This window comes from Diorhabda sublineata, chromosome 7, assembly GCF_026230105.1.
Source record: "Diorhabda sublineata isolate icDioSubl1.1 chromosome 7, icDioSubl1.1, whole genome shotgun sequence".
In the NCBI taxonomy this organism is placed as follows: domain Eukaryota; kingdom Metazoa; phylum Arthropoda; class Insecta; order Coleoptera; family Chrysomelidae; genus Diorhabda; species Diorhabda sublineata.
Genome location: NC_079480.1, coordinates 31774116 through 31787082, shown reverse-complemented (window position 1 = coordinate 31787082; position 12967 = coordinate 31774116). Strand labels below are relative to the sequence as shown.

The 12967-nt window shown below is 32.6% G+C and overlaps 1 protein-coding gene across 1 annotated transcript in view; it reads left to right on the top strand.

Annotated features, from left to right (window-relative positions):
* Positions 1-204: 204 nt before the first annotated feature.
* The window catches only part of LOC130446641 (uncharacterized), a 117086-nt gene continuing 104323 nt past the window's right edge, over positions 205-12967 (top strand). The window contains exon 1 of the mRNA XM_056783009.1: positions 205-452. The gene's annotated coding sequence lies outside the window, so the exon portion shown is untranslated. The remainder of the gene's footprint in view (positions 453-12967) is intronic.

Here is a 12967-nt window from a genome sequence, read left to right as displayed (position 1 = left end):
TTGTCATTGTGGTTTACTATCTTGATTCACATAACCTCAATATACCCCAATATTACTAAATTACGAAAATATCAATTAATTAAAGTGAACTATTTGTAAAAAAATTGATGGTCTTTCCAGCTAGCAATGGATGGAACAGACCTTCTTGGAATGCGCGAGTTTCAGCGTCTGGGCGCATCTCCATCGGGACGCGGGTGGCCAGGTGACGGCTTTGGAGCGTCGACACTCACAGTCGCGATTTAACTATTTTGAAGGTGCGTTCGTTATTGGTTCAGACATTCCAAGATTAGAAAAGGCGGTAGGAAGTTACGAATTATATTTTTCCCTCTATGGCAGTGTGAAAAAATCGCGTCAAGCCATAACTGACGGTAGGGAAGGAAAATTGTTTAACAAATAAAACGTTGGTATAGAAAAAAAAAACTTCAAATGGATATCAACTCCATTAGTTATCGGTGAGTTTAATCATCTTTTTGATAGAATCAAACTTTTTTATGGTTGTGAAGAATAAAAATTAGTGTTAGGGAACAAGAAGTTAAAAAGAAACCCTTTATTGCTATCGTTTTTATTCATAGCTAAGTCATTATAGCGATTTACCTCGGAATTAAATGATAAGTTGATGTTTGGCGTTCTAAAAGTTCTGCCAAGGTAAAACTCATTTCTGCGTTGTAAGTTACTCAAGGTCAACCGTCAATGAAAATATTTTGCAATCGCTTCCAATATCTCCAATGATATTAAATCATTAACAAAAATTTAGTGCCAAATATTTTCTCAAAATAAAATAGGCAACGGTAAATATCTAATATTTTCTTGAATTTTATGGGAATATGCACTAGTGTAGTATGACCTCTTCCCATTATGTTTTTAGCTTAGACATAGACCCAATCGTTGAAGGCATTTATTTTATTTAAGAGCACTTGAAAAATAATAATTTTTACCAAGGCGAATAGTATTTGCTGACTAGTTAGAATATAAATATATAAATTTTGACCAGGGTTTCTATCATAGATTCTATCCAACTCGATCTCCCGTTTCAGCTCTATATCTTGGTTCATGAGCAGTACTAAACGTACAAGGAAAAAACAAAGACTTCAACCAGCTGACGTGTTGAACAATATCTGCGTTTGTATGGTTTGAAAATATTAGTCTGTAGAGGATAATCGCTATAAAGTCTGAACAAGAAGTAAGAGAATTTTGTTGTTTTTTGAATCGTTGTTTTAAACCACATAACAAACCGATTTATGGAGGCTCAAAATTCTCTTACCACTGGACGGCGAGGTCAAAGTTATACTTGAATCTTATCCATGATATCCGAGGTGAACATTGAATTTTGTTGAGTTCTTTGAGTTTGTTTGAGTTATACATTCGTATATCGCTAAAATGTACCATAAAGATATATTTGCTTGATTGACCTTCCAGACCAGCAGAATATTTTGGTCTAGAAGATGCCATTATGCTACATTTTTTCTTGGAAATCGGACCCTTGGGAGTAGAAGATTGAGTTGAGTTTTTAAAGAAATATTTTGTTTGAAACATAAATTATGTTCATATGATCTGTTACGTGATGTTGCAACTTATGTATGATAGGTGTGAAGTTATTTCATGTAAATATGATACAAGGTGTCTTGAAAATTGTATTTGAAGTAAAACAAAATTCTAAAGACAGCCAATAACTAAAATAACGATTCAAAAATGATTTCAGTTTCCATATAAAATGTTGTTCGCTGCTATTATTGAAATATTACAGCATTATTCCATTTGCGCAAAGACCAGACTTTTGAAGTTTTAGAAATTGATTAAAACAGTTCATCGAATAACTAATTGAACCATATTATGTCTCTAATGAAGTGTGCTGGAAGCGAGTGTCGCAATAGCAGCAAAGGAATTGTTTGAAATGTATGTGTTTATATTTTCTGGTGTCAATGTGCAATTTTTCAACTATTCATTGGATTGTATTACAGGATTCGCCAATGTGATAATAATAATTAATTAGTTTTACGTACGCGATTTCGACCTGGATTTAATAGAATTTTAAAATTCGGGGAACGCGGACCTTTCATTTTTATTTTTTCATTATAGCAGACGGTTTATTTACATTGCTTCTTTTAAATAGTTTCTAAGAAGGTCTATTTATTTATTTGTTTTGTTTCTTTATTTTCTACAACTTTTGGAATATATACAATATATACAATATATACAATGCGGTCCATATAACGGAATAAATTCAATTATATCGTTATTATGTACTTTGTGAAAAAATATTGAAACAGGTCGATTTTTATTCTTAAATTGACGATTAATAGTATGAAAGTTTTATCCCCTTCCAGCAGCCCCTCGAAAATTTTGAATAAAAAAGGGGGTCGTGTGGCACCTTATTGAAAAGGGATTTCAGTACTCTGTTTAGCAAAATTACCATCATTCATTTCTTGACAATAACCGTGTGATTTTGGAACTCTCGTAAAACATTTTGTATTTTGTTAATTTCTTCCATTGTCTGGTCTATTGGAATATACTTTAGAAATAATCAGGTATTTTCGTATCTGTCTGTTCTGCTAAGCATCAGGAAAAAATATTTGAAGATACTAAAATATCAATCAAAAAGCCCAATACACAATTTAGTAGTCTGCTGTTATTTAGGTATTTAAAACGTCTGAATAATATTTGTGCGTTTATTAAATTTAATTATGACTCATTTGTCCGAGACTCAAAGAATAGACTTTTTAATTATGATTGGTTGTAGTAATAAAACAATTCCACAAACCTCTTTAGAGGAACTTGTTAATAATAAATACCCTGGTCACAGTTGACAAAATTTGAAAAAAGTTTCGTGAAACTGGACATGTAAAAAACAAGGTAGAAAAAAATTAGATGTACTAGAGTTTGATGAAAATCCACACAAGACAACTCGAGAACTTGCCACCGACAATGATGTAAGTAAATAATATATTTTGAAAGTTTTGCATAAGGAAAATTACCACCCTTACAAAGTTCAGTTGGCTTAGGAGTTAAATGATGATGATCCTAACAAAAGGCAAGCATTCTGTGAATTGATGATGGACAGTATAATTGCAGATTTGCACTTCATAAACAAAACTGAAGATATAGGAGCAGAGAAAATCGTCACTGGATGTCACAAACAATAAAATTATTAGCCCTTTTTCTGAGGGCAAATTTAATGGTGACGTTTATCTAGATTTTTTCATCAACTTCTTAATTCCTACATTACAAAGACTTTTTTCTGATGTTATTCATCCAAATGAGATAGATCGATCTATCGCTGGAAATTACCACCTTAGTCTTTTACGGGATTACAAAAATTACAGAATTTCAAGTTTCTATCATCTATAAGAGTAATAACCTTTGACCTGATTTGTAGAACATAGAAGACTCCATATAATGTGTCTCACCCTGGAGTCATGAGGAACTTTACATATTTTCACCATGTATAGAAACTTTTGATTTTTAGAATTTTTTCATCATTTGACAAGAAATTCCTGGACAGGTTTTTAGAAAATCAATTTAGGGATTCGTATTGAATATTGCACCTTTCAAACAACATAAGTAAACAAAAAAACACGACATAAGCGAAAATATTGCACTTTCAACCAATTTTTCGTGAAACATCGAATCTAATTTAAATTGATTTTATTCTGTTGCAATTATTGAATTTTTTCATTTCTTATTTATGCTCGAAGCTACATAACTTTAGTTATTTTAAAAATTTTGCACGTTATTGTAAATAGTTACTGCTTTTTGTTGTTCATCATTTTAATTGAATTATTTGTAATTTATTTGTTCTAATTCAGAAATTATGCGTATAATAATTAAGTAATACGTCATGATGGTTGTTCTATGTCTGATAAGATTTGATCGTACCCTAAAAATTGAATAAGGGAACTACAACATTGTTGTATAAGTCGTTTTCATTGATTAGGCTAGATTTATGTAGTTTGAAAATCATTTATTGCAAAAAAAATATTATACAAAGTGCAATATGCAATATTAAATACGAATCTTCAAATTCACTTTTAGAAAGCCGGTCCTACAATTTATAAGTTTAACTAATCACAGTCGAATGCTTATATGAACAATTACCTAAAATAATCAGAAAAAAAATTACTCATAAATGTTGTTTATGTAAAATTTGGCAAATAACATCATCCCCAAAAGATGAAAAAAACTTAACCAGAGCCTGTCAAGAACTAAAAATAGAAACTAAGCAATAGAAAAAATAACAATGTTCAACATTACTTAGAAAATATTTCTGCAGCCGAAGCCACAGAATATTCGCTTCGGAAAGCAACGAAAAAGGTCGACCGCCCGCAATAAATAAACCACCCCATCCGGTCTTCAGAAGGTATAAGAGACAACATAACAAAAGCAAATACTTTTGCTGACAACCCGGAAAAGGTCTTCCAACCAAACCCTTCAGCAATAGATGGTCACGAAGAAGAGCTAAAGCAATCAATCGGTTTTCTTTATCAGATAGAACTAAATCTCAATCCCAGAAATCACCAGGGTATGACTTGATAAATGTCGCAGTCCTCCTCAAACTACCCCAGTGTGCTTTAAAGTTATAATGCTATTTTGAGGTTAAGACATTTTCTAATCCAATGTAAAATGGTCCACATCATCTTAATCTTCAAATCTGGTGAACCAACCGATGTTACTCCTTATAGATCAATAAGCTTGCTTCCTAACTTATCCAAAATACTATAAAAGATATTAAAAACTAAACTCTAAACAATTATACCAGATAACCTTTGTTTTAAAAAGAAGCATGCCACAATGGAACAGGTACAACGGGTCATTAAAAAAATGCAATGGTTAGAAGATAAAAAGTACTGCTCTGCTGCGTTCTTGGAAGTGATCCAGGCTTTTAACAAAGTCTGGCACATGCAAGTGTTGTATAAGATTAAGAAGCTCTTTCCTCTCAACCTCTTCTTCATCCTTGAATCCTTTTCAACTGACCGCCAATTCATTTATAATGCCAACATGAACATTCGAAGTTCCATCCCATAAAAACTGGAGTTCTACAGGAAAGTGTACTGGGTTCTCCTCGACACCTACTATAGACGTCGGACTTTGCCTATTTCTAGCAACGCCTTAACGGTTACATTTGCCGACGATACCGCCGTTTCATCTTCGCACCAAGACCCACAAATGACATCCCAACTTTAACAATCAAACCTGGATAGTCTACAAGTGAAAATTGTGGAGAATAAAGGTCAATGAAATGAAATCTATACATATAACATTCTCAAATAGAAGAAGAAATTGCCACCCGTGAGACTAAACGGCTAGGAAATACCACAACGGAAAGACGTAAAATACCTTAGAATTCACTCGGACCAAAAACTAACGAGGAGAAGGAAACAACTTAGTCTCAAGCTGCATAAACTCTACTCCAAACTCTAAGATATCTCTTCAAAACAAGGTTGTTATCAAACCAATTTGGTCATATGCAATTTTGGGATTTGGTATCAAACTCGAATATAGAAATTATCGAGAGGTTTGAAGCAAAAACTCTTAAGAGTAATTACCTTGGTATGTTCCTAATAGTGCTATCGCTCGTGATCAAAAAGTTAAGTAAAAACTATAGTCATAGGCTTAAAAGACATCTAAACATACTCATGAGACATAAACTCAAGCGATTCACTTTATACGACTGAAAATAGATTCTAAAATAGTGATTTTGCTGTCAAAGCTTGTCTTACTTTTTATTAGCCACATGATATCCTAATGGATCACCCTAAAAAACGTTATTTTTAAATTCCACCCCTATAAAAGAATAATATGCACGCTAACGAATTAAATTCTACGATCGTTTTTCATAACTTGGACGGAATTATAAATAAATATAAAATAAAATGTCATCGAATATAAAAAAGATAAATGTATATGAACCACATTACAAATGACATATATTCAGTGACTTTATGCTTGACCCGTTATATTAGCTCTTTTCGTTATGATAATGTCAATAAAAAATACTTTATATCCCGTATTCTGTTATCGCAGAATCCAAAGATGTTCATAGTAGAAAATATGGGAGAGGACGATAACTGGAACTCGGATACTCAAGAAATCATTCGTAGGATCTCTTTCATTTGTGAAAATGGCATTTTTATTTTATAGAAGAGAGAATGAAGTTAGTATTTCATGAACGAAAGTGCATATGGCGGAAATTAGAGAGACTCCAATGCGACCTAGCAAATTGGAAGAATATAGTTTGCGAATAATGCACTCGATGAAAAAGGTTCTGTTAGTTTATTGCTTTCGTGCGTTTGTACTGATCACAGTATCGAACTAAGGACACATACTTTGCATTTGGTAGTTCGATACTTACACGTAGTATGTAGTTCTATCTTTAGTTTAACATAATCTAACCGGTCATTCGATCGTTACACGTCTTCAAATTCACCTATTGGAAAAAACATATCTCATTTGGCTGATTAACATCATGAAAAAGTCTTTGTAATGTAGAAACTAAGAAGTTAATCAAAGAATCTAGATAAACATTACCATTAACTGTGCCCCTTAAAAAAAAATTAGGGCCAATAAGTTTATTGTTAATAATACCAGCTCAAACGTTAACTTTTTAAGAATATTGAGTGTGAGCGTCACACATCCAGTGACGATTCTCTCTGCTCCAATATCTACAGTTTTGTTTGTTAATCGTTCCGTTTCAATAAAACGCTGCTTCATCAGAAAAAGCTATTTTGTTTATGAAGTGCAAATCTGTCCATCATTAATTCACAGAATTCTTGTCTTCAATCAGGATCATCTTCATTTCACTCCTAAACCTACTGAACTTTGTAAATAGTAACTTTAAAAACCTAAATGACTGCAGCCTAGTTTGCTCAGATAGCTTAAGACTAGCAGTGAATGTGTTAGTGTCAACAGTGCTCTTGATGGTGAGCATATTATTTTCTATTTTAATCATTTCATATTTTTGTTTCATTTTCTCATTTCCTTGGTGAAATTCCAAGGAGTAGGCAGATTGAGACCACGGAATCGGATCACTTCTTACTAATAAAAGAATAACCACCCTATCTCTTGATAATGGCTCAAAGTGTGAGCCGAAACGCTGTTCAACCCTTGAATCTAGTTCTTTCTTTCCTGCAAACCTCGAGTGTCAATTATATCTACCGAATAAGTTTTTATTGAAATTCTAATTACAACAGTGAATATACCGAGCATGTGATAATGGATAAAAATAGTTTAAGTTACTTTCCTCATGGAATTGTTCCACATGTAGGTATTGGATTTAAATCTCTAGAAGCCCGAGGCTGAACCCGATTCACTTGATATAAAGCAAAAGTTTCCGAGAAAATTCTAGTTGAAAGCGTCTATGAACCTTTTTTTCACTATAAAATCCAAATTATTCATCGAGTTTTACGAGAATCGGAGCAAACGTCTTGTAACCATAAAAAAAGTAAAAAACCTGACCAATGCGGTCTGTAGAAGTTCGGAAACTTTTCAAAGAAAAAATATCGTTCCTCATGGAAGGTATTTGAACGTGTGAAGGTAACAATTTGCTTCTCTTAAAGTAGAATTATTTCTTTATAATCTACGAATGTTGTGGTAGTAGGGGAAATAGCTCAAAGTAAAATACTTAGTTTTGTTAAATGAGTCTTATCTACATTGAATGACTATTGAGAAATTTATCATTGTATCTATAGTCTTTCAAAAATATTCTCCATCAAGATCAATGCACTTTTAAAGCGTTTAAACCAATTGTCGAAGTATTTTTTCCATTCCGATTGCGGTACCTTCAAAACATGCAATTTGAACGCATCAACAATTTATTTTTGATCTGGGGAAATAAAAAGAAATTATTGGGTGCCAAACAAGGACTACACAGCAGATGATTCACCAATTCGATGTTTTTATTATTGCAGAATGATTCGTCTCCTGTGATTGATTTCTCTAGTTTTTTCTGGCAAATATGGAAATAGTACCGATACAAGGGGAACTTTTTTCAGTATAAAACGTTTTTATTCGGCTAATAAGGATTCCATTCCTCTTCTTCATTAATTTAGAGATTGTTTAATTGAATATTACACCCTGTATAATATTCTTACCAAAAATATAACATATTGACATATCACATAATTATAAATTGAATAGGTAATAATTTTATGTATTTCGATTATTTTAACTGAAATGAGTATCTACGACAAAATCTTATATCTATGAAATGAATTAAATTACATTAAATTATTTTTTTTATTCATTTATACGTGGAGTTAATTATTAAACACCGTCTCTTACGTTCTTAATCTATTCAAAACTATACACTTAACTAACTTATAATAATATATAATAATAATTCACTTATCACTATCACTTCACTTCTGTTTACTACGACTATTTATTATCATAAACTGAATTTAACTGCTCTAAATGAACATGCTTATTTGTCCAAACGAAGTTCTTGAGAATTCTAGGAAAATAAAGAAACAAAACCAATAAATAAATAGACCTTCCTAGAAATTATCAAATGAATCGCTTGCTATAAGAACAGATATATAAAACAAATATCTCTTCTAAAACGGGTTCCGCAGTTAATAAAAAGTAAATCAAATGGCGCCCCGCACACCTTCGCCAAATTTTAGAATGTCAATACATCTACACAGGACCGACTCGAGGGCGGAGACACGTTCGTAACAATATTATCTCTAAGGGCCGAATCAATTGTTTTTGAATTTGCAGAAGAAAATCGCTTTGGCCAATATTTTCGATAAATAAAAAATTAAATTGATCGAAAAGTGAGACCTCATGTATATATTGATGTGTGTTGATTGTAAATTGATTGAAATTTCATACAAATATCATGGAAAATGTTAGAGGGAAAGGAACGAGAGCCCCATTCATCCATGTTTTTTTTTTGATAAAAGTATATATCCCTTCCATCTAAAATGTACGAAACGGCAGAAATTTCCAAAATCCGCAATAACTTTAAACTATGATAAAACGAAATTGGGGATCGAATTATGTTCCAAAATGTCTTGCAGCAGAAAGACAAGACGTTGGACCTTATATATCTGTTTTTTTGGAATGATTAACGCTGTTTGCAACGATTCTTATGTTTTCTATTGCTCGAATAACATCAAAAGTGAGAAAACCTCAACCGTTATCAATTTATAATAATTGATGTAAGTCACCTGCTAGGCATTCGATCTTCATTTCAAAAACTTGCGGCGTAATCTCCGTCATTGATACACCGTTGAATGAACAACTTTATGAAGAAGGTAAAAGGACCTGGTGCGCTTTTTCCCAAAAATCATATTTATGGTGAACATAGTAGGGAATGGTCTATAAAATTTTTTCTAAGCAATTATCAATTAATATTTTTTATATGGAAGAACGGAAAAAATATATTTTTTTGAAAAATACGGTGATGTAAAAGTGTATTTCGTCTTTTTTGAATCTCCAAATTTCTGACATGATAGTATCAACGTAAAATGAAAACCTTGTAGTATTCTAGGGTTAAAAATATCATGATCATAGACCGAATAAATCTAACAACTAGGACTTAAAAGGATTTTGTAGCAGACTCTGCTCGCAATTTGGGAATATATATAGGATCTCAACACCCAAAGCCATTTATTACGAATAATTTTCCTTCAGTCGTTGTAGAAAGATTTTTTGAAATGAGTTGAAAAGAAGTGAAAATAAAACAATAGGATATTCCCTTGCCTGTGCCTGTGCCTGTGCCTGTACCTTTTGTTTGAAAAGATAGTAATAGATAATTGGCATAATTAATTTCCTTAATTAGCCAATTTCAATCATAGAATAAATAATCAAGTAACGTATTTTCTGATGTTATGGGATATTTACTAGTGAGTCAGCATGATTCTAAAAAAATTTCATTCTTCCAAATTCAAATAAAAACAGAGAGAACAATCCCACACAATCAATTTGAGAAGTAGAGAAGAATGTGTGTGGAATCAAATTGAAGTTTGCGCTATAATTTCATAGAAGTTGTATAACTCACAAACCATTTGAGGATATGAATCTTCTCAATATTCAATCTCCAGTAGTTTTATATTGACAGGGATATTCTGCTGCTCGCTAGTCGCTTCTTGTTAGTTTTGATAAAAATTCAGAGCATATAAAAATTGATACCATAACTCTTCAGAGGATTAAACCTTGAAGCCACTGAATAAAAGCTTCTCCTATGATAGTTCATTCGTTTGAACTCATTGTCTCTCTCCTATTTGACTACTCAAATTATTTCCTTTAAAAATGTAGGAAATAATGCTCTAGTTCTATAGCCCCTTTAAAATTTTTGAAATAAAATGCATGCCAAGCAACGTGATAAATTGAAAATCACATTATTGTCAAGAGTGTCTTCGAATGCTCAACCGTATAATAAGTACGTTCAAAGGCACAATTTACCAATTAGCAATTCCGATGTGTCATCCCTAAGGTATCGTAAAAATCATCGACCAATGTCAATGTCAATTTACAAGGGACAGGATAAATATTCTCCTCACTTTTTTGATGGTGCTTAAAGAGGACAGATCTATTTGGACTTTCTATAAAATATTTTGCCGAATTTGCTAGCCAACGCGAACGTTGTTATCCGAGGAATGTATTTTCAGCATAATGTGGCATCCCCCAACTTTTTACTGACGAAGAAATAGAATCTAAATGATGTTTAAGACAATAGGTGGATAGGACGTGAAGGTCCTATTTCATAGCCCTGATTTCAACTCCGTTGATTACTCAGCATTTAGATTAGTAGAGAATATTAATGGTCGACAAGTAATTGGGGGAATTATACTTTTTTATAATACCCTTGCTCAAAGTATCCATATTTCAATACGGCAACTAACAATTCGGCAAAAAAATGTGTAGATGCTGCTGGGCGTATTTTCGATACTCGCCATAATTTCTATTACAATCTGCCAGCCTGTGATCGTGGTTGTCATGAAGATTAGATAACTCGTGACGAAAGATTATGTAGCTTGTGATTTTAATTATGAAATGAAAAACAAAAATAAAATAAATTTATTCTAACAACGCTCAGTAAGCAGAATTTTTGTATGTCAAGGATGTTCAAAAATTTGGAAGACCAGGACTAAGAGACGATGCAAAGTTAGATATTTTGCTGTCATTAGATGAGACCTTCACGTAACTACGAGGATGGTCCTAGTAGTACCTGGCCTGACCTAGAGAAGGCGATAGTTGTTGGAAAATATGTTTCAAGTTTGAAGACGCCCCGTTTTTTGGTATTTGTTTGACAGCCATTAATAGTGAACGTTTTCAGTGGATTTATAAAAAAAAATTGGTCATTGTTATGTGATATGATACTTTATTCGAAAGGCATTAGCCAAACCAATATAAAAGATGAACTAGATTCTACTTTGGGTAAAACTGCTCCTTCTTTTACCAACAGTAAAATATTGTGTAACAGAATTTAAACGAGGCCGTACGACCTTCGAAGACCAGTATCGCAGAGGTCGACTAATTGAAGTAAATCCACAAAGAGGACTGGCCATAGTTTAACTTTTAGGAAATAGTATTTTTAGACGAGTCAATGTTTTGTTAGAGTAGTACAGTAAAAAGACACAATTCTCCAGCGCCCTTAATATTTATGTGTAATTTATTGGATCTTATTTCTTTCGCGGTAATTTAACAGCTGCGCAATATTTGGAACATCTTTTTTGGTGTCAATTTTATCAAATCGCCTGCATATCACAAGAAATTTGAAACTGTTTCACTCCATACCCGTCCTAACCTCTCAATTCTTCCACAGATTGTCGATCACTCCTTAGTATCTTATCCGGGTGAAGAAACTTTTCTAGCTCTAAGAAATCAGTTGCTAAGATATCTGGAGGCTCTGTTCTCAGTTGTGAAACACAGAAACTTGGTAGTCCAAAACATATTCTACGCATCTCATATATTAAATCTTATTTTTAATAAATTGTATTGTATACGAGTTGTATTTTGTACTCGGGCTACCTTTTCGTTTACCTGAAATATCCTAGTATCAACTTGGAGCATCTTTATCTCAACGGATTGAAAGTCGTTACGAGTTGTACCACACTCCCAATTCCCGAAAAATTGTTTCTATGCTTGGTTGAATTCATCTTAATCGATAATTACTAACCAATCATTAGAACGAAATATTTTTCATTTAGCTGAGTGATCATAAATCGACCAAAGCATGCGATACAAAAAGATTTCCATATGGACGTTGGTCTATCTTTATAGGGAAATATTAACTTATATATCCTGCTCAAGGAATATGAATTTTGTTATTTTGAAGATCTATATGAAAGGTCAAATAAATTTCCTGTTCCGTAATAAACGCCGATTTCACACGTCATGTTCCTTCTCCGTGTCCAATCAACTAAAAACCTTCGCGTGATTTCGAATTTAGATTTCATTCTTTGGCATATTTATTTCTTACTAAAAGAAGGGTGATACGATTTCCGCTATTCTGTTTTTGCTATCTAATCGTCTATAAATTAGCACTTTATGAGGGTTCATATGGCTAAGGTGAAGGTGAAACGTTGATCTATCACTGACGATAGGAAGATCTAGGAAATCTTCATCGTCATGGAGCATTATTTCTTTAACACGTTAACCATAGTCTGTGAAGCAAGTGATAATTGCAAATGATAAAGATGTAGTATCATAGACTGAATTATACTCACACAAAGGTTAATAAAAATAATAAAGTGGAAATAATGGAATGAGCACGAGTAAGAATTAATCACAAACAAGTGAAATAAATTTTTGAAGCGAAGAAGTGAAAATAAAGTATATCAACAATAAAATACGTGATTATAAAAATATAGAAAGAGAAAGGGAAGTTTCCTTTGATCACAGTAGCTATAGGATACTAAAAATTTGACGTAAATGTCACCTTTTCATTTTCCAAAAATGTTTACACAGTTGTTTCTGTTTCTGCAAATATTTGAAAACAATAAAGTACTTTTCGTCTAAAATT